Here is a 25,836-nt window from a genome sequence, read left to right as displayed (position 1 = left end):
GGAATCATGCTAGCCTAAGTATTCAGCATTAGTAAGAGTCTGTCACACAGAATGAAGTCAGAAAAAGAGAAACAAATATCATATATTAATGCATACACATTGAATCTAAAAAATGGTACAGCTGCGGCTTCTCTGGTGGCTCAGTGGTAAAGAATCTGCCTGCTAATGCAAGAAACATGGGTTTGATGCCTGGTTGGGGAAGATCCCACTTGCTGCAGAGTAACTAAGCCCATGCATCACAACTATACTAGAGACAGAACAGGCAACTATTAAGCCCACGTGCTACAACTGCTGAAACCTACATGCCCTAGAGCCTGTGCTCTGCAACGAGAAGCCCAAGCACTGCAACTGGAGAGTAGTCTCTGCTTGCCACAACTAGAGAAAAGCCCACATAGCAATGAAGACCCAGCACAGCCAAAAATAATATAAATAAATAAAACAATTTTAAAAATGGTACAGATGAACATATTTGCAGGGCAGGAATAGAGAAACAGGCATAGAGAATGGACGTGTGGACACAGAGGGGTGGAAGGGATGTAAAATGAATTGGAAGAGTAGATTTCTTGTATGTGCACTACTATGTGTAAAATACACAGCTAGTAGGAACCTGCTGTATAGCGCAGGTAGTTCAGCTTGTTACTCTGTGCTGACCTAGATGGATGGAATGTGGAGTGGAGAGAGGGAGATGCATATAGCTGATTCACTTCATTATATAAAAGAAACTAACACAACATTGTAACGCAACTATATCCCAACTTTAAAAAAAAATTCTAGGAGGAGGGAGCATTTAGAGTTAGGATAATCAATTGCATAATAATTCAGTAAACCCACCAGCTGAGTACCAGGAAGCCCCCTGCCTGCCTAGTAAGTTTCTTTAGTGTCTGACTCTTTGTGACCCTGTGGACCGTAGCCTGCCAGGCTCCTCTGTCCATGGATTCTCCAGGCAAGAATAATGGAGTGGGTTGCTGTGCCCTCCTCCAGGGGATCTTCCAAACCCAGGGACTGAACCCTGTCTCCTGCATTTCAGGCAAATTCTTCACTGCTAAGCCACCTGGGAAGCCCCTGACCCTTTTCCCAAAATATAAATATAACGAACCAACTGAAAGAAAACCAAGCCTAGATTATAAATGTGGCTATGGATGGTAGAGACTGAAAAAGTACAATTAGGAAGGCAATGACAACTTCTTTAATAAGTAAAAACATTAATGGAGAAAGTAAGTTTTAGTTCCACTCTTTGTAAAACTTTCTCCAGGAAAACTTAGGGAAATGTCATTATATAAAATATTGGTTTGACAAATACATTAGAATATGGGTCAGGCTGATAAATTATACTGGAAATAGCATAACTACAAAATGTTATGTCTTATAGAGTTACATCAAATGACTATTTGTAGAAAATTAAGCCCCATGCACTTAAAACTGGATTCATTTCTTTCTGATTTCATTGAACAGGATTTATCATTAAAGTGGACACTGCGAGACCTTGATTTTTTTTTAACATATCCTGCCACAATTTTCTTTGACACCTTGGAAAGTAATTTAAACTCAATAAAGTGAAGATAATTGCACTTACCTCACAGAGATGTAGAGCGTGTTAATGAGATCATGTCTACAAAGTGATTCAAAGTCTTTAGTTGGTAATATAAATAGCAAGCATAACTATATTTTTCCAGATGTCTAATAATGATAACTATAAATATGATGAAATGAAAAGTTAAAAGGCTGCCAGTAAAAGTAAAATGTTTTCATTTTAATTGCTAGTCATTTAAATGTTCCCACTTGCATGTTTGGATTATAGGAAATGCACAGAAATGTTAATTATGAGTTCCATTTTAATAAGGACATGTCCCTCAAGTTTAGATTCAAATGTACTTAACTTCTAGCCAAACGGGGAAAAACTGTACTACCTCTTCTTTGCGATTATGTCTAATAAATCACTGTAGATAAAATATATCACAGCATAAATTTTAATGAAACCTATACATTATGTCTTCAAAATGTTTCTTAATATGAAATAGAAGATCATGACTTCAGTTCCAAATCCCATTACTCAATTGTCATACCTTCAGTATGTCTTTATTCCTGAGCTGATAAAGTTAACTACTAATATCCTCCATTCAGTTCCTATCCTGTTAAATATTTCTCAGGGCAGAAATACTTGTAAGCAGACCCAAACTATTTTTAAGTTCAGAGCCTACACTGTAATCCTACTGCTGTCAACCATTTGTGAATTAAAGTACTTATCTGTAAAACTGAATTGCATTTTCCATTAAATGAGCCAGAAAAAAAGCAATGTTGATTCTAACGGGAACAGGCATGATAATCTCCTGGCAAAGATGCTTTTCAAAGCACTGATTCTTGGCAGCTACGGTGGTTCACTGTCTACTGTACTTGGCTGTGGAATAGGCATTGCAGACGGGGACTTTGAAATGAGACCAGACATTAGGTCTGGATTCAATAAATAATAGAGGAAAAGAGGTCACTCTGTACAGCAACCAGCAGGGTAATTGCATCCTAAAGGATAGCAGAATTTCCTGTCACGTCCCATGAGGGCAGTTTGGGCTGCATTGATCTGACTGGTTATTGTTGGATCTCATCCAACAGGTTGTCAGGATTCAATAGTCCATCATGCACCACACACACAAATAAGAAAAGCAAGCTGAGACAGAAAAATTCCAGTAATATCTTGGAATAAGAAAACAAGGTTTATTTCCTTTTTAATCTCCTTCTGTAATCCATCAAATTTAATGAGTTCATTGCTGCATGTTGAAGTTAAAACAATGCTTTCTTCATTTATCCACTTTGACATGGCTTAAGTCAACATTCTCAAAAAAACTGATATAGAAGCTATCTTTTTTTCTCCATCAGCTATGTCCCTAGAAGCTACTGAAAAAATTCTGTTAGGATTTCGATTTGACAATTGTTACTGATATCCAGATAGAAAATCACTAAAGATTTTCCTACACATGGGTGCGCACATGCATGCACACACATCCACACATCACAAACACAAACATGCACACACCATTCCAACCACCACCATCTTCCATTTCGAATGCCTTTGATAGGAATTAGGTTTTGGATCTGTCCCAGATGAGAGACAAGCAGGCCAGCAAAACATAGAAAATAATTACTTGAAATATAAGGTTTCTTCCATAACACAGGATTAATCTTGCCAGAATTAGGAGATAGTGGTGAAAATAAAATCATTTTAGTGAGGAAATGAGCCAGGTATTCTATAACATTACATAAGGCTATCTCCTTCATATTAGAAGGAAATTAAATAAAGAGATATATATCTTTAATTAAATGCAACTTTTATTTAAAAATTGATAGGAAAGAGGAATATTCTACTTAGTTTCTAGTAATTAAGCATTGGTATAAAAGACACTCAAGTAAAAGTCAACTGTATTTTTATACAGTAGCAATAAGCAATTCAAAATAAAATTAAGAAAACAAGTCCACGCAGAGTGGCATATGAAAGAGAACCTTGCATAGCTAGAAGTAAATGACGTGAATAAAAGAATTTTAAGACTGACATACTGAAAATTACAAAACAGGTTGACATAAATAAAAGACCCAAGTAAACAAAAAGATGTCTTGTGTTCATGGATTAGATGACAAGATTGTTAGGATGGCAATACTCCCTGTGTTAATCCACAGAGCCAATGCAACTCCTATCAAAATCCCAGGTGGCCTTTGTTTTACTCAGAAATTGACAGGCAGACTGAAATTTTACGGAAATTCAAGGGACGTAGAATAATTCATCTTGTAAAAGGGGAATAAAATTGGAATATAGACACTTCATATTTTTAAAACTTACTACAAATCTATAGTAATCAAGACACTATGGTACTGGCTTAAAAATAGATGTAGAGATAAAGTTAAGAGACTTGAGAGCTCATAAAAAATACATTTGTGATCAACTGAATTTCGATAAAAACAACAAGGAAATTCAGTTAGGAAAAAAATTAGTCATTTCAACAGCTGGTGCTGGGATAGCCAGATACTCACTTGCAAAAGGATGAATTGGAATCCTTTTTCACAAAATATTCAAAAGTTAATTCAAAATAACTTGAAGAAAAAAATGTAAGGACTAAATCCATACAATTTTTAGAAGAAGACAGGTGAAAAAGTTTGTGATCTTGGATTTCTTAGTTATGATGTCTAAAGTAAAGCAGTCTAAGAAGACTGATAGATTAGACTTCAAGAAAATGAAAATACTTTGTATTTCAAAGAATACTGTCGAGAAAATAAAAGTTCAACCCACAGAATGAAAGAAGGTATTTGCAAGTCATGTATCCGATAAATTCTAGAATACAGAAAAAAGAAATATATATAGTACCTCGTGTTATGCACCAATTTAAAAAATCTATAATAGATACACACTCAAAAAAGAGAAAGAGATCTAGATAGAGCAATAAAGATAATTAACAAATCACACGGGAAGAGAAAAGAAGTCAAAAGAAACAAAGAACAAAACAATCTTGAGGATAAAGAACAAAGCTGGAATAATCATGCTCCCTAATTTCAACCTATAATACAAAGCTACATTGATTAAAATAGTATGATACTGGCACAAAAACAGACATATAGCTCAATGGAACAGAACTGAACCCACACTTATATGATCAATTAATTTGTGACAAAGGAGGCAAGAATATACAATGGGGAGAAGACAGCCTTTTCAATAAATGGTGTTGGAAAACCTGGACATATACATGGGAAACAATCAAATTGGAATACTTTCTAATACATAATAGAAAAATAAACTCAAAATGGATTCAAGAGTTAGATATAAGACCTGAAACAAAAAAAACCCTTGAAGAAAATATAGGCAGTACTCTCTTTGTCATTGGTCTTTGAAATATTTTTTGGATACGTCTTCTCAGGCAAAGGAAACAAAAGTAAAAACAAATGGAACTACATCACACTAAAAATCTTTGCACAGTGAAGGAAACTAGCATTGAAATGAAAAGGCCATCTCCTGAATGGGAGAAGATATTTATAAACAATATATCTATGAGGGGTTAATATCCTAAATATACAAAGCACTCATACAACTCAACTTAAAAAATTACAATCTGATTAAAAAATGAGCAGAGGATCTGAATAGATATTTTTCCAAAGAGGACATTTTCCCAAAGATGGCCAATAGACATATGAAAAGATGTTCAATACCACTTATCATCAGAGAAATGAAAATCAATTTCACAATGAGATGTCACATCACATCTGTCAGAATGGCTATTATCCTAAAGACAACAAATAACAAATATTGGTGAGGATATGGAGAAAAGGGACAGCTTGTGCCCTATTGGAGAGAATGTTAATCGGTATAGCCACTACGGAAAACAATATGGAGATTCCTCAAAAGAATAAAAATGAAACTATTGTACAATCCAGCAATTTGACTTCTGAGTATTTTTCCAAAGAAAACAAAACACTAATTCAAAAAAGGCATATGTACCCTTTTGTTCATTGCAGCATTATTCACCATGGGAGCAACTGAAGTTTCTATCAATAAATAAATAGATGGATAAAGAAGATGTGGTACATATATACAAAATGTTTTACTCAGTCACAAAAAAAGAATGAAATTCTTGCCATTGTGACAACATGGATGGACCTAGATGTATTATGCTAAATAAAATAAGTCAGGAATCCAAAAATAAACAAATGAACAAACAGAAACAGACTCACAGATACAGAAAACAAACAGGTGTTTCCAAAAGGGGAGGAGTGACAGGATGAGGGAAATAACTAAGTAAAATTAAGAGGCACAAATTTCCAGTTACAAAATAAATGAACTAGAATATCATGATGTTCATTTTTTAAAGTATAGAAATATCAAATCACTACATAGTACAACAGGAAATAACATAGTATTGTAAATCTGTTATACTTCAAAAAACTCAAGTAACCAAACAAACTCACAGAAAAAGAGATCAGATTTGCAGTTATGAGAGGAGGGACTGGGGGTAGGGGAAGCAGATGAAGGTGGTCAAAATGTAAAAAGATCTTGGTATATAAAAAATAAGTACTATAGATGTAATATACAATATTATTGATATAACTAATAGTGCTATATGTTATATATGAAAGTTTGTGAGAGAGCAAATCCTAAAAGTTTTCATCACAAGGAGACAAGATTTTAATTTTTAAAATTTTGTATCTATATGAGATGATAGATGTCCTTAAACTTATTATTGCAATCATCTTATGATGTACATAAATCAAATAACTACGCTGTACATCTGAAACTTACACAGCATAGTATGTCAGTTATATCTCAATAAAACTGTAAGGAAAAAAGATCAACATATTAGTGGACTCATGCATTTCAAACCCATGTTATTCAAGGGTCAGCTGTAGTTTACATTACTTCTTTGCTCCAAGCCTTCTAAAGACATTTTACTCAAGATATTTACGTTAGTATAAACTCTATTCTTTTTTTTTCTTCTAGTTTGAATTGTTTCTGATAAGAAAGGAGTCATTTCTCTGGTTACTTTTAAGACTATTTCCTTATCACTGATTTTTAACAATTTGATTTAGATGCGTCTTGGTGTATGTATGTGTGTTCGTGGTGGCTCAGCTGATAAAGAATCTGCCTGCAATGCAGGAGACCTGGGTTTGATTCCTGGGTTGGGAAGATATCCTGGAGAAGGGAAGGTCAATCCACTTCACTATTCTGGTCTGGATAATTCCATGGACTGTATAGTCCAGGGGGTTGCAAAGAGTTCTGGACAAGACTGAATGACTTTCACTTTCACTGGTGTATGTATATGTGCGTGCTGTTTTATTTTTCATGTTTATCCTCTTGAAGCTCTTTGAGTTACCTAGTTCTTTGTGTTTATTTATCATCTAATTTGGAACATGTTCCACTATTATTTCATCAACTGTCTTCTGTCCAAACCTTTTTCTATTTATTTTTTTACTCTTTTGCATGTATGCTAAACATCTTTGTATCGTATCATAGGTCACTGAGGCACTGTTTATTTTTATTAGCTTTTTTTCTTTGTAATTTAACTTTTATGGGGTCTATTTCCTTCTTCAAATAAACTGAATTTTTTTTTCCTTAGTGCTCAACCTGCTGTTAAATCTATTCAATCTTTTTTGTTTTCACTGAAAGATTTATGTTTTTTACTTGTAAATTTTCAGTTTGGACTTATTTATAGCTTCAATTTCTTTATCAAGATTCCATATTTGTTGCCTCATTATGTCAACAAATATCCCAAAATATAGTGATCAACAATAATGATTTAGAAAATACACTAAAAATAAGCTGAATTCACACTGGCAAATGTTAAACAAACCATAAAATGGCTATTACAAAGTATTTTTGATTTCATCTCATTCATTAAAAGGACAATTTGTTGATTTGGACATGATTGTGTGATTCACTTCATATGTAATCAAATTATTATTAGTGAGTCTGATATAGAAATGATCACCCAGGAAATAACTACTGAGGTGACTCTTGACACTATGAACTGAAGTCCATGGCCAGAGGTTGCATTAAATTGTGAATATATTCTGTGGGTTTTGGAACTAGAAATAGCAGGGTAATGAAGGAAAGATGATATTGATGGAATAGTACCAGAAACTACTCTGTTTGAATTCTTCAAATCATCAGACATGTAAAATAATAAGAAATCCTATTGAAAAACAACATTCTATACTTGAAATACATATACATTTTATAGATGCACATACATGCATTTAGAAAATATATATATATATTGCTTTTGTTAAAATTTTATTAAACTAAACTAATTTCATTATTTTATTTTTAATTTGTTATTTTATATATATTAAATAATATTCTGAATCTTACATCTCAACTATAAAGAAAATTTACTTTCCCTAAATTTGACTTGTCTTAAAATGTAAATAAACACATCCAATAATACATCATGAAACTGAACTAATCTTTCCTAAACTATCAATTATTAAAGGAAATTAATTTATTTCACTAGAGGAAGGATTGAATTGATTTTGTATTCTCGTATTAGAAGTTATAATTACAAAACCATTTTCAAATAAAGGAACAGTTAAAGAAAATGCAGCCAAAATAAGAAAAAAGTAGGAAAAATAAATAATTATGTTAGAAACTTTATAAATGAAACATTATACTGTTTCCCTGGATTTTATTATGATTATAGTATTGTAATCTTTTCTCATTATGAATAAATGTTTACTAATTTTATATTATTTTCCCTAAAGAAGTGTTTGTCAAAATTATGTATGCTTGAGGCCACAATAGAGCAGAGTGAGAGAGAAGTACAAATATGAACACTTGTAACGTGGAAATGAAAATAAAACTATAATTCATAACCCCCAATATAAGACTACTTAGCCAACAAATGACAAATATATTTTTTTTATTTTTACCTTTATCCACTTCACCCTTTCTCCTTCCTCTCCATTTTACTTCTGTTGTCCAATGTCCTCCAGATTTTCTGCAGTCAGTTGCCAATACATTAATGACTCTGGTTTTAGAATTTTTCAACTAAAGCTAAACTTTTAATGAGGGTGAAGACATCAGTCAAAGAGGACCTCCTAGTGATCTTAGTATATGAGAAAACATGGCCAACTAGAGTTCCCAACCCACATCCACCTTCAATTAGTTGTGTTTCTTTGGACATATTATTTGAACTCGCAGGTTTCACTTTCTTCCTTTATAAAATGGAGCTGAAAACGCTTGTGTGTGTATGTTAATTTCAAATAAAGTAGTGCAAAAGAAATCACAGAAAAGAAAAAAGTTTCATATTTTTATTGCTTGTTTTGTGTCTTAGTAAAAGTTTTCAATGGAGAATGTGTGTGTGTGTGTGTGTAAATACTGGAAGAAACTGTAAAAAAAAAAAAAAAAGAGAGAGTACAGATACAAAGATAATATTTTTAAGACACATACTGAAAGAAAGAGGAGCACTCCCAATTAAAAACTGTCAGATAACAAGAGAAACTTTTACAGAGTAAAGCAAATTAAATAGACACATTCTTCTTTGTACTTTGGGGAAGCCTCTTGTTAGGAGGCAGAGAGGAAGACCAGCCCTCTGGCATCCCTCTGAGCAGGTGGTCCAGTCTCCCCGAGCTGGGGTGGCTCCTAACAGGGAAGTCTGGGGTCCACGACCAAACACCAGGTCATGGGGAACATGAAATGTAGTGCGAGGGTAAAAATTTCATGTCATTTTTGGCATCTTTTTTCCAGTCACTTGACACTGTTCCCTAAAGACGTCAGTGGAGCATCTGCTCTGCTGACAGCATGAGCTGCTTGACATTTCTTCTGAAGAATGAACGATTAGGGTTCTTGGAAGGCAAGATGGAGCCCGGCAGGAAGCCCCACAGCTTCCGGCCACCTCCGCAGACTGCCTCCCAAACGTCATGGCTGCAATTACATTCACATTTTTCTCTTGATAAGTAAGTAAAGGGCTAAACCACAGCCTGCTCCTGATACCACATCGGCTCTGGGCACATTTCTTAGGTTTCTGCATTGACGGTAGGCAACGATGAATGAAAATTTCTCTTTACAAAGCATGCGTGCCTGGTGCAGGCCTCAGGGTGGACCTGAACCACACAGAGCTGCTTCCCTGTTTTTGTGTTATTTTCTCATTACTAAGGCAGGTCTTGAATTTCCGTGCTGCTTAGGCTCAGATGGTAAAGAATCTGCCTGCAATGCAGGAGACACTTATTTGATCCCTGGGTGGGGAAGGTACCCTGGAGAAGGGAATGGCAACCCTCTCCAGTATTCTTTCCTAGGAAATCCCATGGACAGAGGAGCATGGCAGGCCACAGTCCACAGGGCCAGCCCACAGGAGGGCAAAGAGTCTGACACAAATGAGTGACTAACACTTATTTCTTGGGCGGGGCGGGGGCGGGGGGGCGCGGGGGAAGAGTATATAATGGTATCAAATGCCTATGGTATCCTTTAACCAGTGTTTATATATTTATAGCATTTTTTCTTAATGACTGCTTTGTATTATGTTGTATTTGTTGTATTATGTTGTATTATGAGGTATTTTCTAAAATTCCTATATTGTGTGGTATTTATGTCATACTAATATTGTTTTGATAAAGCTACTGCAATAAATAGTCTCACACATTTAAGGAAAGGTGATCAAATTTGGTTAAGAGTCTGGAGCTGGAGTCTAGCTATCCAGAATCAAAATTGAGCTTTTTTTCTTTTTTTAATACTTTGATCTCAGGAACTCACTTTATCTTCATTTGCTTTAGTTTCCTTGTAAGTAAAATAGACTCATAATAATAGTACTGGCTTCATGGAGTTTTGTGAGGATAAAATTAGCTAATGTGTACATACAAAAGTGGAATGCTTAGGCCAGTATGGATATGCCTTTTGAAAGGCATCACATATTTCTCTTCTCACCCATAGGATATGAAAGAGCCAGTTTTCATTCATTCTCAATAACAAACTATCCTAACATACTAATAACCTTTGCAATTGATGGGATGAAAACTACTTTTCACTACTGTTTAAAATGTTATTTATTTTTAACAATTTATTTATTTATTTGACTGTGCTGTGTCTTTTTTGCTGCACTGGCTTTTCTCTCTTTGTGTAGAGCAGGGGCTACTCTCTAGTTGCTGGGTACAGGCTTCTCATTGCGATGGCTCCTATTGTTTCAGACCACAGGTTCTAGGGCTCACAGGCTTCAGCCGTTGCAGCACATGAGCTCAGTGGTTGGGGCTCCTGGGCTCGAGAGCACAGGCTCGGTAGATGCGGCACATGGACTCAATTGATCTGCAGCATGTGAGATCTTCACGGGCCAGGGATTGAAACCATGCCTCCGGCATTGGCAGGCACATTCTTCATCACTGAGCCACCAGGAAAGCCCCTAAATTTTATTTTTCAATTAGGGGAAAAATAAAGGTACTTTTATGTTCTGCACTGTTTTTCGTTTTGTTTTTTTTTTTTTTTTTAATATTTATTTATTCATTGTCTGTGTTGGGTCTTAGTTGGGGCATGCAGGATCCTTCCTTGCAGCATGTAGGCTCCAGAGCTCACAGGCTCTGTAGTTGTGGCATAGAAGCTCGCTAATTTTGGTGCACAGGCTTAGTTGCCCCTTGGCATGTGGGATCTTAGTTCCCAGACCCTAGGACTGAACCTGCATACCTTGCTTTGGAAGGTGGATTCTTAACCACTAGAGCACCAGGGAAAGCCTTATTTTGTACTGTTTTAGCTGATTTTCTGGTGAACTCTCGATTTCTGTTTTCCCCTCCCTGTTTCACCATTTTGTCTTTCATTTTTACATTAACTCATGGAGGTGCTCTGTGTCTTAATTACGGCAGACATATTTCTCACAGTGTTTTTTTATCTGTTGACATTTATTTTGGTATTTATATTAAGCCAAGACTTAAAAAAATATATATTTTTTTGTTTGTTCAGTCATTAAGTTGTATCTGACTCTTTTGTGACGCCATGGATTGAAGCCTGCCAGGCTCCTGGGTCCATGGTATTTTCTGGACAGTAATACTGGAGTGGGTTGCCATTTCATTCTCCAGGGATCTTCCCAACTCAGGGATCGAAACTGTGGCTCCTGCCATGTCTCCTGCTTTGCAGGTAGATTCTTTACCACTAAGGTACCAGGGAAGCCATTTTAATAATCCAAGTCAAATTTATCAGGATTTATATTTATGACCTCTGGTTTCTTTTATCTGCCTTAGATGACCTTTTATCTTCCTTTAGTAAAATGGAACCGAGAACCCAAGGGGGAAAATCACCCTACTTGGGTGTTAATTTGTTATAGGAATGATTTTGTAGATCAGTAGGAAATAAAAAACAAAAACAAAAGCTATTTTTCCAAAAGGAGATTGGATATCCCTATGAAAAAGAAAAGTTGTTTGGCCCCTTTGTCACAGTACACACCAAAGCAAATTGTGGGAAATTGTATATCTATTTGTGAATGTCGCAACCTTCAGGAAATCATGGAGAAGATAATATTCATGACTTGGGTAGGAAAATAGAATAAAAGAAACTGATACTATGAGCCTTAAAAGAAAGATTGATAAAATTTGACTACCAAAAGTAAAAAATTACCTCCATCAAAAGCTACAGTTAAAAGGAAAATCCATTGAGCAGAAGATACTTAAAACTCAAGTAATCAACAAAGAGTTTATACCCAGAATATATAGAAAGTGTCTTCAAATCAGTATGAAAAATTACACTACTGAAATGTAGGTAACACAGTTTAAAAAGGAACTTCACCAAAGAAGATGTCCAAATGGTTTATATGGATATATGTGATGCCTTATTAGTAACCAGGGAAATTCAAATTGAATAAAAATAAAATGTCACTGCATATCTACTGCAAAAGAATGATAACACCAAATGTGGAGAGAATGTAGAACATTTTACAAACGTAAGTGTGGACGCATTACTATGTCAGCAAACAGTTCAGCATCATCACATGAAAGAGGATGGTAACTTGGACAGGGTGTGCAATGCAGTAAAATTATCGATATATTTTGAAGAGAGATTATAGATTTGCTGTTGGAGTGTATGTGGTGAGGAAGAAAAGGATAGAGTGAAGCATCATTTAAAGATTTGGTCTGAACAAATGGATGAATGAGGGTGTCATCAATCCATGTAGGAAAGACTGTAGAAGAGCTTTCGCTTTTCATGGATGAGGGGATGGTTCAGTAATTCAGATTCTTGTCATGTTAATTTGAAATACCAGTTATGAATGCAAATGGCAGTATCAAGAAGGTAGCTTCACAGAAATCTGGCATACAAAATTTGAAATTATGTAACTGGAAGGCAGTGAATATAGGGAATGAAGAAAGTCAATAACAAGACTGACCACTGAAGTTTAAATGTTTGTGGAGTCGAGGAAGAATCAGCCAAGGAGATGGAAGATTGGCGGTGAGACAGAAGGGCAAACAGGAAATAGTGGTAACCTGAAAATCAATCAGAAAGGAATATTTTTAGGAGGAGACAGTAATCAACTGTTAAATTCTGTTGACAGGTAAGGCAAGGACCAAGAATTGAGGCCACTGGTGACCTTGAAAAGAAAATTTTCAGAAGCCTCGTGGAGGTGAAATCCTGAATGAAATGGGTTCAAAATAGAAAAGGGAGAAACCAGTAGAAGAATACAGACAACACTTTTGAAGAGTTTTTCTCTAAGGGAAAGGAAAGTAAAAGCAATAACAAGAGAGGTAAGTAGAGATATGTGTATAATGACGAGACAGATACAGTAGAAAATAAATTATAATGGCATAAAAGAGAGCAGATATGGAAGAATTACCCTGGAATGGGCAGAAGCTGTGAAATTTCATGTGCAAGTTGACAAACTTCTCTTAGAAATAGAGGTAATTTGTTTATTACAACATCAGAGAAGAAAGATCACTGGAGCAAGGCTGTCGATAAATGGTCAGATGTATTAATAGAAGTTCCTGAAATGTTTTCTAATCACTTTTACTTTCTCAGTAAAATAAAAGACACCGGCACTACATAGAGAAAAGGGAGGTCTATAGGGTTATTTTTAGAAGAGAGTAAATGATATAATATCTTCCAGAAGAGTAGGAAAGTGAATGGGCAAGGGGATTGTAATAAGAATGCTAGGAAGCATTAAAATACTAATTTGTACAGATTTTATGCAAATAGGCAACAATATGACTTTTAAAAATCACAAAATAGTATTTTTTTCATTTATATACTAGACTCATTTATTGCTGAGAATACTTGATGAACCAGATGTATGTGGTCATTGCTTTCAGGGAGCTTATAAAACTCTTCCTCCTCTGAGGTCCTCTTGGGAGGTTAAAACATTATTTCCAACTCATAGTAAACTACTGAGAAAACAGGTTTTGATTCATTCTTTAGCTATGCATTCAGAACATACAAACACAAAAGTTATACTGGTTGGGAAGATTGCCTGGAATAGGAAATGGCAACCCACTGCAGTATTCTTGCCTGGAAAATTCCATGGACAGAGAAGCCTGATAGGCTACAGTCCATGGGGTCACACAGAGTCGGACACTACTGAACACACATGAGCGTGATGTATTAATTGCTTATTTCCCATCTATCTTCTGAATTTTAGGGATGAAGAGGGCAAAAACAATGTTTTCAACACCATTCAATCTGCAAGTCCTGGAATGGTGCTGGACATGGTAAGAGCTCAGTTCAACTATGTTGAACATAGAAGCTAATGGAATGAACACAGATATATCAGAATATCCTACTTGAAAAAATACCTGAGGAGAAATAAGAATTCCATATATTTTCCATTTCTATATTCTACACTATTTTGTTGAAGTGGAGACAATAAATATTGGATAAACATGATTAACCTATTCAAAATATTTTGACTATAAGACATATGTAGCCCTAGAATACCACAGGAGTACTGTATAATGGAACTCACAGAGAATTTTGCTAGATATTGTTTAAAAAGATTAACAAAAGTTCTCAGCACACTAAATTCCCATCTTCAGCAAATAAAGAAAAAGTCATTAATTATTAATGAAAGCCTCTTCACTTATTAATCTGTGAATTGTATGTGTAGAAATGAATTTGCTGTTTATAGCAAAATGAGAATATGAAAGATAAGATGCCCAACCACCAAGTTTGTTGAACAAAGTTAAGTTCTTTCCACTCCTGGGAATGAATATCATTAGAAAAAAAAATGCATTGAATATTGTTAACAATGGAGAACAATTGGGCATGGATGAGGAAGTTATGACATTGATACATATTCCTCTATAAATACTGAGATTTATCCTGGACATCATTCAATACATATTTGTTAAAAATCAAGTTAAAGGATCTCATATCAGTGATTTAGGAACATAATGTGAAAAATATGATAAATTAAATGATTGATTGTTCATGTTTCAATGCTTCACATATTCACTGATACTAAAAAAAAAAACCTGTTCATTTCTTTAGGCTCATTAATTATGAACTTAGGATCATTTAGGAATTAAAAAAACAACTTCCAAGTTAATCTTTTGTTGTCAGTTTCTGAATAAGTTACTTTAGAAAACTGGTGAACTTAGCTATAGAATCCATTATTTCAAGTTTCTCATCTTGACTTCAGTATGAAATTTTACTTATTAATTTATTAAATACAAGCTGTGGTATAATTTATTTATCTATTAAATACAGGCTGGTGTATTATGTTTTAATTATGAAAACATCTGTAAAATATGTATGCCTTTTATTGAATTAAACAATTAAAGAGATATATTTTGTACTATCAGAAGTCAAATTTCAATAGAACTACATTGGGTTGTTTAATGGCTTTTTAAATTTTGCAAACGCGACTAATTTTGTTTTATTGATTACTTAGTAACTTAAAATCATACAAATATGATTTATTTTGCCTTGGCACTAATCCAGACAGTACTTGCAATAAGCATACAGCTCTTTATAAACGGTTCAGTTCAGTTCAGATCAGTCGCTCAGTCGTGTCCAACTCTTTGTGACCCCATGAACTGCAGTATGCTAGGCCTCCCTGTCCATCACCAACTCCTGGAGTTTACTCAAACTCATGCCCATCGAGTCAGTGATGCCATCCAGCTATCTCATCCTCTGTCGTCCCCTTCTCCTCCTGCCCCCAATCCCTCCCAGCATCAGGGTCTTTTCCAATGAGTCAACTCTTCACATCAGGTGGCCAAAGTATTGGAGTTTCAGCTTCAGTATCAGTCTTTCCAATGAACACCCAGGACTGATCTCCTTTAGGATGGACTGGTTGGATCTCCTTGCGGTCCAAGGGACTCTCAAGAGTCTTCTCCAACATCACAGTTGAAAAGCATCAATTTTTCAGCACTCAGCTTTCTTCATAGTCCAACTCTCACATCCATACATGACCACTGGAAAAACCATAGCCTTGACCAGATGAACCTTTGTTGCCAAAGTAATGTCTCTGCTTTTTATGCTATCTATGTTGGTCATGACTTTCCTTCCAAGGAGTAAGTGTCTTTTAATTTCATGGCTGCAGTCACCATCTGTAGTGATTTTGGAGCCCAAAAAAATAAAGTCTGACACTGTTTCCACTGTCTCCCCATCTATTTGCCATGAAGTGATGGGACCAGATGCCATGATCTTAGTTTTCTGAATGTTGAGTAAGCCAACTTTTTCACTCTCCTCTTTCACTTTCATCAAAAGGCGTTTTAGTTCTTCTTCACTTTCTGCCATACTAGTGGTGTCATCTGCATATCTGAGGTTATTGATATTTCTCCTGGCAATCTTGATTCCAGCTTGTGCTTCTTCCAGCCCAGCGTTTCTCATGATGTACTCTGCATATAAGTTAAATAAGCAGGGTGACGATATACAGCCTTGACATACTCCTTTTCCTATTCGGAACCAGTCTGTTGTTCCATGTCCAGTTCTAATTGCTGCTTCCTGACCTGCATACACATTTCTCAAGAGGCAGGTCAGGTGGTCTGGTATTCCCCTCTCTTTCAGAATTTTCCACAGTTTATTGTGATCCACAAAGTCAAGACTTTGGCGTAGTCAATAAAGCAGAAATAGATGTTTTTCTGGAACTCTCTTGCTTTTTCGATGATCCAGCAGATATTGGCAATTTGATATCTCGTTCCTCGGACTTTTCTAAAACCAGCTTGAACATCTGGAAGTTCTCGGTTCACGTATTGCTGAAGCCTGGCTTGGAGAATTTTGAGCATTACTTCACTAGCGTGTGAGATGAGTGCAATTGTGCGGTAGTTTGAGCATTCTTTGGCATTGCCTTTCTTTGGGATTGGAATGAAAACAGACCTTTTCCAGTCCTTTGGCTACTGCTGAGTTTTCCAAATTTGCTGGCATATTGAGTCAGCACTTTCACAGCATCATCTTTCAGGATTTGAAATAGCTCAACTGGAATTGCATCACATCCACTAGCTTTGTTCGTAGTGATGCTTTCTAAGGCCCACTTGACTTCACATTCCAGGATGTCTGGCTCTAGGTGAGTGATCACACCATTGTGATTATCTGGCTCTTGAAGATCTTTTTTGTACAGTTCTTCTGTGTATTCTTGCCACCTCTTCTTAACATCTTCTGCTTCTGTTAGGTCCATACCATTTCGGTCCTTTATCAAACCCATCTTTGCCTGAATTATTCCCTTGATATCTCTAATTTTCTTGAAGAAATCTCTAGTCTTCCCCATTCTGTTGTTTTCCTCTATTTCTTTGCATTGATCGCTGAGGAAGCCTTTCTTATCTCTCCTGGCTATTCTTCGGAAGTCTGCATTCAAATTCTTGGAGATGGGGTTGCTCCTCTCGGCTGCCGCCCCTGCCCTTGGGTGTGTGGTTTATAAATGGTACTGCTCCTCAATATGGTGAATAAACAACAGGTAAGTATATTAAAATAATTTTTCTCTGAAAATGGGGATGGTTTCAATTAGTTATTGCTACTCATCAACTATGGCAAGAGTCTCATAAATTTCAGGAATGAATTTTCTATTGGTAGCCTTATGTCTCCCAATTCCCAAGTGAGGTATCTGTTAGAGGACTTTGATCTTCTCTCTTGATCTATTTCCTGTAAGCGGGAGTCCTTAAGGATAGACTATGCCTCTAAGGTCTCTGGCTTTCTTTTCAGACAGAGTGCTTGAAATTACTCAGCATTCCCACCCTCACCTTGGTCATCATTTACTCTGAGTCATTCTAATGACTTTTGAATGCCTGACTTAGCATTGGGATGTCACCTGTGTTTGTTTTAGTTTCTGACTTTAATCTTGGCTTTAAGGCTATGGTATTGGTTTCTCCTAAATCATACAACACCCTACTGCTTTCCACTACCATTATCCCTTCATTGACTAGACAGAGTTCACCATACTGCTCCAACATAAGCAGAGCTTCTTTGCAAGGAGAACTTGATCTTTCTGTAACTTTTGGCTATTGACAATTCCTGAATTGAACTTATTTCTAAGACAGCATCACCATCCTTGCATTCATAATAAAGAGACAGCTTTTTCTTTGTTCTATACACAGCCAAAAGCTATGAATACATGTGTCTTCTCTTGTCAGCATGTAACTCAGTAGGGCAGCTGGCTACCTGAATCCAGTTCCTCTCTCAAATTCACCAATATGACATCTTACTCATCTTACTTTATATGGGGCTGGTAATGGGAAGGGGTAAGATTACTAAAACAATGGCACTTTAATACCATGTAAGAAAATATCAGTTTGGGAGGAAGTGTTTTCCTCAAATATTCTGTTTTTCCATCTCCTAATTCACTGGGTTTAGCCACTAAGTTTACGATCAAACAAGTGCAGTTATTCTTCTACAGTGAAGGAGATTGACATTGCTGCCTTACTCTCACAAGGCCACCTCCCCAATGATAACAACTGTTCTTCTTGATCATCGTCTGGGAACACCACCAGATAATATAGGTTTGGCTACCCAACAGTCTAAGATGCATGCCAACAGTGCATTTACCAATCCCATTCTATATCCATAATGCATCTAAGGTTAGGATTTTCCAGTGTTCCATCCCAAATTATTTCAAGCAGTTTGCCCAGAATAGTCTTAGAGATTCTGTAATGGGGTCAAATGACAACATAAAGATTGATGTAAATTCCAAAAAGATATGTGGTCCACTTTGAATAAAATCATTTGCCATTATCAGATTTTTAAGAATAAAATTATGTATAAAACAAAAGAAAATAAAATATGCAATTTTCAAATCAATCTAAATAAGAAAATGTTAAAATAAATCAAAATCCCCTGTTTACATCTATATTTTTAGCATGCGTGCAAAGTTACCTCAGACTCTTTGTGACCCTATGGTCTGTAGCCCACCAGGCTCTTTCCATGGGGTTCCCCAGGCAAGAATACTGGAGTCCGTTGCCATGCTCTCCTCCAGAGAATCTTCCTGACCCGCATCTCTTATATTTCCTGCACTGGCAGATGAATCCTTTACCACTAGTGCCCCATGTGAAGCCCTATTTTTTTTAGTATATCTTATTATTATTATTTAGTATATCTTATATTATTATGTCTTATTTTATTTCTTCTTGGAAACAAGAAGTCACATATTCCTATGTTCCCCCCGCCCCCCCCCAAAAGAAAAAAAACAAAACAGAGAAGAGAAATAGGGAGAAGAAGAGAAGAAAAAGAGAGGGAAAGAAAAGGAAGAAAAGCATGTTCCAAAGCTTAATTCTCCAGAAGAGTAGATGCAATCATACCAATTAAGAACAAGCATCAAACTAATTTCTAAGGGTTTTTTAGCTGCCCATACTCTGGCACAAACAGAATACTGGAGTGTGGAATACTGAGTCTTCCTTGTCACTGGTCCTGCTAAGTTTCGGAGCATCTAAGTGCCTACTGTTCTATAATCAAGTTTCCCTTCTATATTGTAGGCTAAAACTTTTCTACCGACGCTGCTTTTTTCCTGACAGTAGGATGTTTATATTGATGACAGGCAATCCTACTGGCAAAATACATTGATTTATAATTCGGACAACTTCGGTGATTTGCTCTCCAAACAGTGCTTGACCTCATTCAGTCATGTTTGGGTGTCTTCCATTTTCTGATATCCCTAAACATGTATCAACCTAATTCTGTCTATCCTCCCAACTTGGGTGTTGCCCTCACAAAATAATCCTTGGAGTCCCTCTTGATGTATAAATGTGTCCATTGTTTAGATTGTTAGGAAAACAGCTGTGCTTAATGTCCTCTGTTGAATGGTCTTTTACATTTTTCTTTCTAATATATGTCTCAGACCCTAGTGGGATCTTCTGTTGTATGAAATGTGCTGCCTTTCATTTCTTCTTCTGTCAAAACATTTCTGTTTCTGTTCTCCTGAGTAGGGAAGTCATATCTAAGTGTTAGTCTTCTCTGAACTCCAAATCTAGCCCAGATCTGTATTCTACCTATTGAGATCTTCTTTTTTTCCCCTGGTTCATATCATCCATCCTTTATCTTGCCTTAATTTTATAACATTCCCACAACATATTCTTTGAGAGAACTGTTAGGGTCCAAGTCCCTTCACCCCAAAATGCACTTCAAAGGCATTATCATTAATTTTGAGTTAAAGTTACTTAAGAAATGGACAATGCAAGAATACTTTGACCTCTTCTCTGTCTTACTGAAAGCAAGAAATAAATCTTCCATATGAAAGGTATCCTCCCTGTAGAGAGAGGTATAAAAATATCCTTATCATCAGAGGTAGGGAATTTAGGGTCTAGAACTATATAAGTAAACCTTGTTATTTTACTAATTTTCTACCCAAGCCCCAACTTCACTTGAGTCCCTTATTAATTAAACACTCAAACCTATTTCGTTGTCCTGTCAACTCCTCAAAAATTGATTGTTTCTTTGTGTAAAAAGATATAAACTTTGCCTGCTTTGGGTTACTTTCTGAGAATCTTTTTATGATCTCCTGTGCACGCAAAATTAAATTGGGTTTTCTCCTGTTAATCTGTCTTGTGTCACTTTTATTATTAATCCAGCCACAAGAACTCAAGAGAGGAAGAGGGAGGAAATTTCCTCCTCCCAACAGAATGGTTAATACCAATGCCTCTGTTTAGAATGATCAGCTTACCTTGAAACTAACTCAACTATAATTTGAGCATCTTACACTGATACTCCTAGTCTTCTCCTATTACACCTGTTCAAATTGTATATATAAACTGTTATTATAATTTTCACAATCTTCAAGGATGCAGTTTTCTATTAGTTCTTAGTATGTATTCTATGTATAGGTTTGAAATGTCCTTTCTCAATAGTTTCCTGGGCCCTAGCTCCATCCAAATAAATTATTTCAGTTTGATCTCTGTTCAGTTCAGTTCAGTCACTCAGTCATGTCTGACTCTTTGAGACCCCATGAATTGCAGCACACCAGGCCTCCCTGTCCATCACCAACTCCCGGAGCTTACTCAAACCCATGTTCATCGAGTCGGTGATGCCATCCAGTCATTTCATCCTCTGTCGTCTCCTTCTCCTCCTGCCCCCAATCTCTCCCAGCATTAGGGTCTTTTCCAATGAGTCAACTCTTCGCATGAGGTAGCCAAAGTATTGGAGTTTCAGCTTCAGCATCAGTCCTTCCAATGAAAACCCAGGACTGATCTCCTTCAGGATGGACTGGTTGGATCTCCTTGCAGTCCAAGGGACTCTCAAGAGTCTTCTCCAACACCACAGTTGAAAAGCATCAGTTTTTCAGTGCTCAGCTTTCTTCACAGTCCAACTCTCACATCCATACATGACCACTGGAAAAACCATAGCCTTGACTAGATGGACCTTTGTTGGCAAAGTAATGTGTCTGCTTTTTAATATGCTATCTATGTTGGTCATGACTTTCCTTCCAAGGAGTAAGCGTCTTTTAATTTCACGGCTGCAGTTACCATCTGCAGTGATTTTGGAGGCCCCCCAAAATAAAGTCAGCCACTGTTTCCACTGTTTCCCCATCTATTTGCCATGAAGTGATGTGACTGGATGCCATGATCTTAGTTTTCTGAATGTTGAGCTTTAAGCCAACTTTTTCACTCTCCTCTTTCACTTTCATTAAGAGGCTTTTTAGTTCCTCTTCGCTTTCTGCCAGAAGGGTGGTGTCATCTGCATATCTGAGGTTATTGATATTTCTCCCAGCAATCTTGATTCCAGCTTGTGCTTCTTGATCTCTGTGATCTTCACTAAATTCTTCTGTTAGTTTTCTCAAGTCCTCATCACTTTTTCTGGCTTGCTTATCAATAAAAATATTTACTCTTGTCCAGCCAAAACCTTAAAAGTAGTTAAATCTTGGTACATTCTGTGCTAAGTACATTTTCAACCCTTTCATTCAAATCATGGCTTCTGAGACCTTTAATCTCTTTGAAGAATATGGCTTTTCTCTTTTTGCTTGGTTCTCCTAGATTATCCTCAGTCATTTTCAAAGACTGACTTTTCTTAAAATACCATCTCCTATTATCTAAACCATGCTTCATTTTCTTTACCAGTTTCCTGTGCACCAACACTGTTTTCATACCAGGCTAATTTTCAAGATTAATTCATCCAGGTAGAAGCTTTCTTGAATAATAATAATAACAATTAAAGAGGTCTGTCAAGGATTTGTGATCAGCTCTCTCTAACTGCATCCATGTGAGGGTTAAATAGTCAAGCCTAGCAGAAGCCTTCATTTCTATTTGTCTGTTCATTATACAATCTATCTTATTTCAGTATATAGGGCTAGTAATTGGATTTCCAATATTCACAAATGTAATTATCAAATGATGAGTATGATTTTAAGAGTAGGCTATAATAATAACAAAATAGGACATAAAATTTTCTAGCTAGCCTTGTGTCAGACCTGGGGAAAGATAGTTATAATCTCACAACTTATATAAAAAATATCTTAGTGATCTACAGATCTGTCTGAGAAACAAAACAGAGATGAGTGACTGCACAGAAGTTATTCTAAACTGGGTTTTAACAAGCCTTAAAGAAAACCACGACAATAAGGTACTGTGTGTCCTGGTTTACTTGACATCTCTTCACATACAACTTCAGATGTCATGATTCTTAAGTTTCATTGTTCAATCAATGAGTTGTGGAGGTATGAGGATGCTACCCCACCAAACATCAGGTCCCACCACTGAAGGGACAGCATCCATGACTGTAGACCTTACAAGGGAGTAGAGCAATTATGAACGTCTGACAGACAGGAGAAAGAAAGGAGGACCATGCACGCTCAGTCTCCTCTTTCCAACCTCACTACCAAGCTAAGTTCTCTTTCCTCTCTTGCAGGATGAATTACTGACAGGCTAGAGATCAGCCTGGAGTAGCATTCTGGTGGGCATCCTGCGTACACATGAACTCATGAACATTTCAGGGTGGGGGTGGTCACGGGGGGACTGGGGGGTCATGGGGAACGTTTTATAAAACGTATGAGCACACATATTGATACATGTTCTTCAAGGAAATGCTTTTGACTGATGAAAAACATGTTCACATTAAGCTCTGCTGTGTACTCAAGCTCTCTGTATCAGAGAACTCATTTGGACCTTTATTCCTAGAAATATTAGACATGAAAATCCAAATGTAACAGGAAGATCTATGGCCATCAATCTTGCTGTTCTCTTAGTTGAACCCAGCACAGGGTCTTCTTGCCTTCTGAATCTTCTTGACCCATTAAGAGACAAACTCGTGCATTTCACCTGCTGGAGTCAATTGCGGACCTCTGCTGCTCCTGACGTTGCCTGTGGCATGAATGTAGGCAAAACAACTTTAATCTGATCTGTGTTGTCCATTGTTGAGTGATATCTCTATTTGCAAGCAAGAAAGACAGCAACTATTCTGAAGAGATGGGCTTGTTTTTCCTAGATAAAGGCTTAGTATGAATTTATATAAATAGATTTAGTAGCAACTTTCTTTATTTCGGCTAGCAGATATGCTATGTAATTTCTGAGATCCCAGCGGCAGTTACTGAATTTTCAGAAATAAAAGGTAGGGACTGAAAGAAAAACCATAACAGATATTTCTTTCTCATGGTGAGAACCTAAAATAATAGATTATCACACTGAAAGAATAGCATAGTCTTAATTAACAAATATAAGAATTGTTTTGGTATGGTTAGTAATCTCTTTATGTTATAAAAAAGAAAGCTGGCACAGTTGTTTTCATCTAAAATATTATGAAAAGGATTAGTACGTTCACACAGCCAGTGTGGTGGCCCACGCTGGGTATATGGATTAGGTTCAGTGACTTGAGGGTCACTTCTAGTTAGTTTTAGTTTCCAGGGTTTTCTAGAACATGCGAGATGTGGTGTTTATCATTTCAGCTGTTATGCTCAGGAGTTGATTCTATGCTACACTTACACAGCTAACGTGTATTCTCTCTGAGATAGTGGCTTTGAGCCGTTCAGTTATCTTTTATGGATAAGTTGAAACATATCATATATGTACTTTTGGAGCTAGCTTAAACTAGAATGTATAATTGTTACTTCCCTAAACATTTCTTGCCTGAAATAATAATTATGATAGCACTATCACTTTATTTATTACCATAGACAGAGTTTGAATTTGTCTATTAATATTAGTTACCAATTAAAGTGGTTTATATTCTATATTTAAATTTTTATATTTAAATATATTTAATATTCTATATTAGTATACTCTTTCATTCACTACTACTAAATCCCTCAAAATTGGATAAGGTATTATGTCTTAAGAGACAAGAAATTTGTCTTAGGGAGAAATAAACATTCTGTAAATAAGAAGCTAAATAGAAACTAGAAGCTCCTATACTTTGGCCATTTGCTGCAAAGAGTCAAATCATTGGAAAAGACCCTAAGGCTGGGAGACTGAAGGTGGGGGAAGAGGGCGACAGAGAATGAGATGGTTAGATGGCATCACCCACTCAATGAACATGCTGCTGCTGCTGCTAAGTCGCTTCAGTCGTGTCCGACTCTGTGCGACCCCATAGACAGCAGCCTACCAGGCTCCCCCTTCCCTGGGATTCTCCAGGCAAGAACACTGGAGTGGTTGCCATTTCCTTCTCCAATGCATGAAAGTGAAAGGTGAAAGTGAAGTCACTCAGTCGTGTCCGACTCTTAGTGACCCCATGGACTGAAGCCTACCAGGCTCCTCTGTCCATGGGATTTTCCAGGCAAGAGTACTGGAGTGGGGTGCCATTGCCTTCTCTGCAATGAACGTGACTTTGAGCAAACTCCAGGAGATAGAGAAGGATTGGGAAGGCTGGCATGCTGCAGTCTCAGGGTTGCAAAGAGTGGGATACAACTTGCTGACTGAACAATAACAAGAAGAAACTTGAAGCTAGGTTTTTATCTCTCCTAAACCTGCATCCTTAACCACTTCATGAAACTTTCTCTATGGAGTAGAAGACCATAGCAAACAAGCTGATAAAGCACTTCTTAAAAGAACCCAGGTAGCTTAGTTCATACAACCCTTAAGCAGAAATATTAGTAGTGTTCAGCAGAAAAATAAGTCTGCGCCAAGGAACCAGTGTGATGTCCACCTGAACCTCCCCATGACAACAGATATGTCCCACAGGTTTGAAACCTGAGAAGACAGGGAATCAAAACCACATCCCTCCTGTGTAACATTCCTTTCTATCTATACACTCAATAGCTATGTCATGATATCTCCCAAAGACCTTGGTAAATCAGTATAGTCCTGGTGGTAAAAGGGAAATAATCTTACAAGTTGCTGGAGAGCTAAAGAACATTCACTAAATACCTGCAGCAAAAGCAAACCCTGGATAAAGGTTTGAAGAAAATAATGAGGAAGGTGTTACAAGGAGTGCAAACACCACTGCAAAGATATCAGCATAACTTGGAAGTTTTCATCGTCAGGAAATCCTAAGCAGCCTTTGAGTACCAGAGTGCTCATTCAACAGTGTATTATTCCTAGTGTAGACTGACAATCTCTGAGGTGGAGTGAGATGGGGGAACCACCAATGTAAGACTGTGCTTTGGACAAAGTGTCAAGGTCAGGAGCAGTGAAAATACTGAGCATCCTTTGTCTGACCACTATTTGAAAACAATGCAATTCTTTCATGGAACTGACTTCTTCTCACTCAGAGGAGAAAACTTTTAGTTTTGGAAAATAGATTTTAGACAAAACAACAGATAGCAGGATGATAAAGGAGGTTTTTTTGTTTTGTTTTTTCTTTCTCCAGTCCAGTCAAATACTTGGCATCAAGCCGTGGGGGGAAAAGTAGGAAAAAAAAATTCCTAGCCTAAGCTTTTTCTATAATTATCTAAAATTATCTAGATTAAACTTGCATCTATCTACTGTACCTCATTAAGCACCCTGTTCCACTGCCTGCCCTTTCTATCTGAAAATGTTCTCTCATTTTCAAATTGAATTTCTCCCCCATTAACTTACTGCTTAGGTATGTTTTAATGGCTTTCCTTTCAACATAAACCCACTTGTTTTGGC

The sequence above is a fragment of the Cervus canadensis genome, chromosome 5 (assembly GCF_019320065.1).
Source record: "Cervus canadensis isolate Bull #8, Minnesota chromosome 5, ASM1932006v1, whole genome shotgun sequence".
NCBI lineage: Eukaryota > Metazoa > Chordata > Mammalia > Artiodactyla > Cervidae > Cervus > Cervus canadensis.
The sequence above is the reverse complement of the archived record's forward strand: the minus strand, read 5'-3'. Positions refer to the sequence as shown.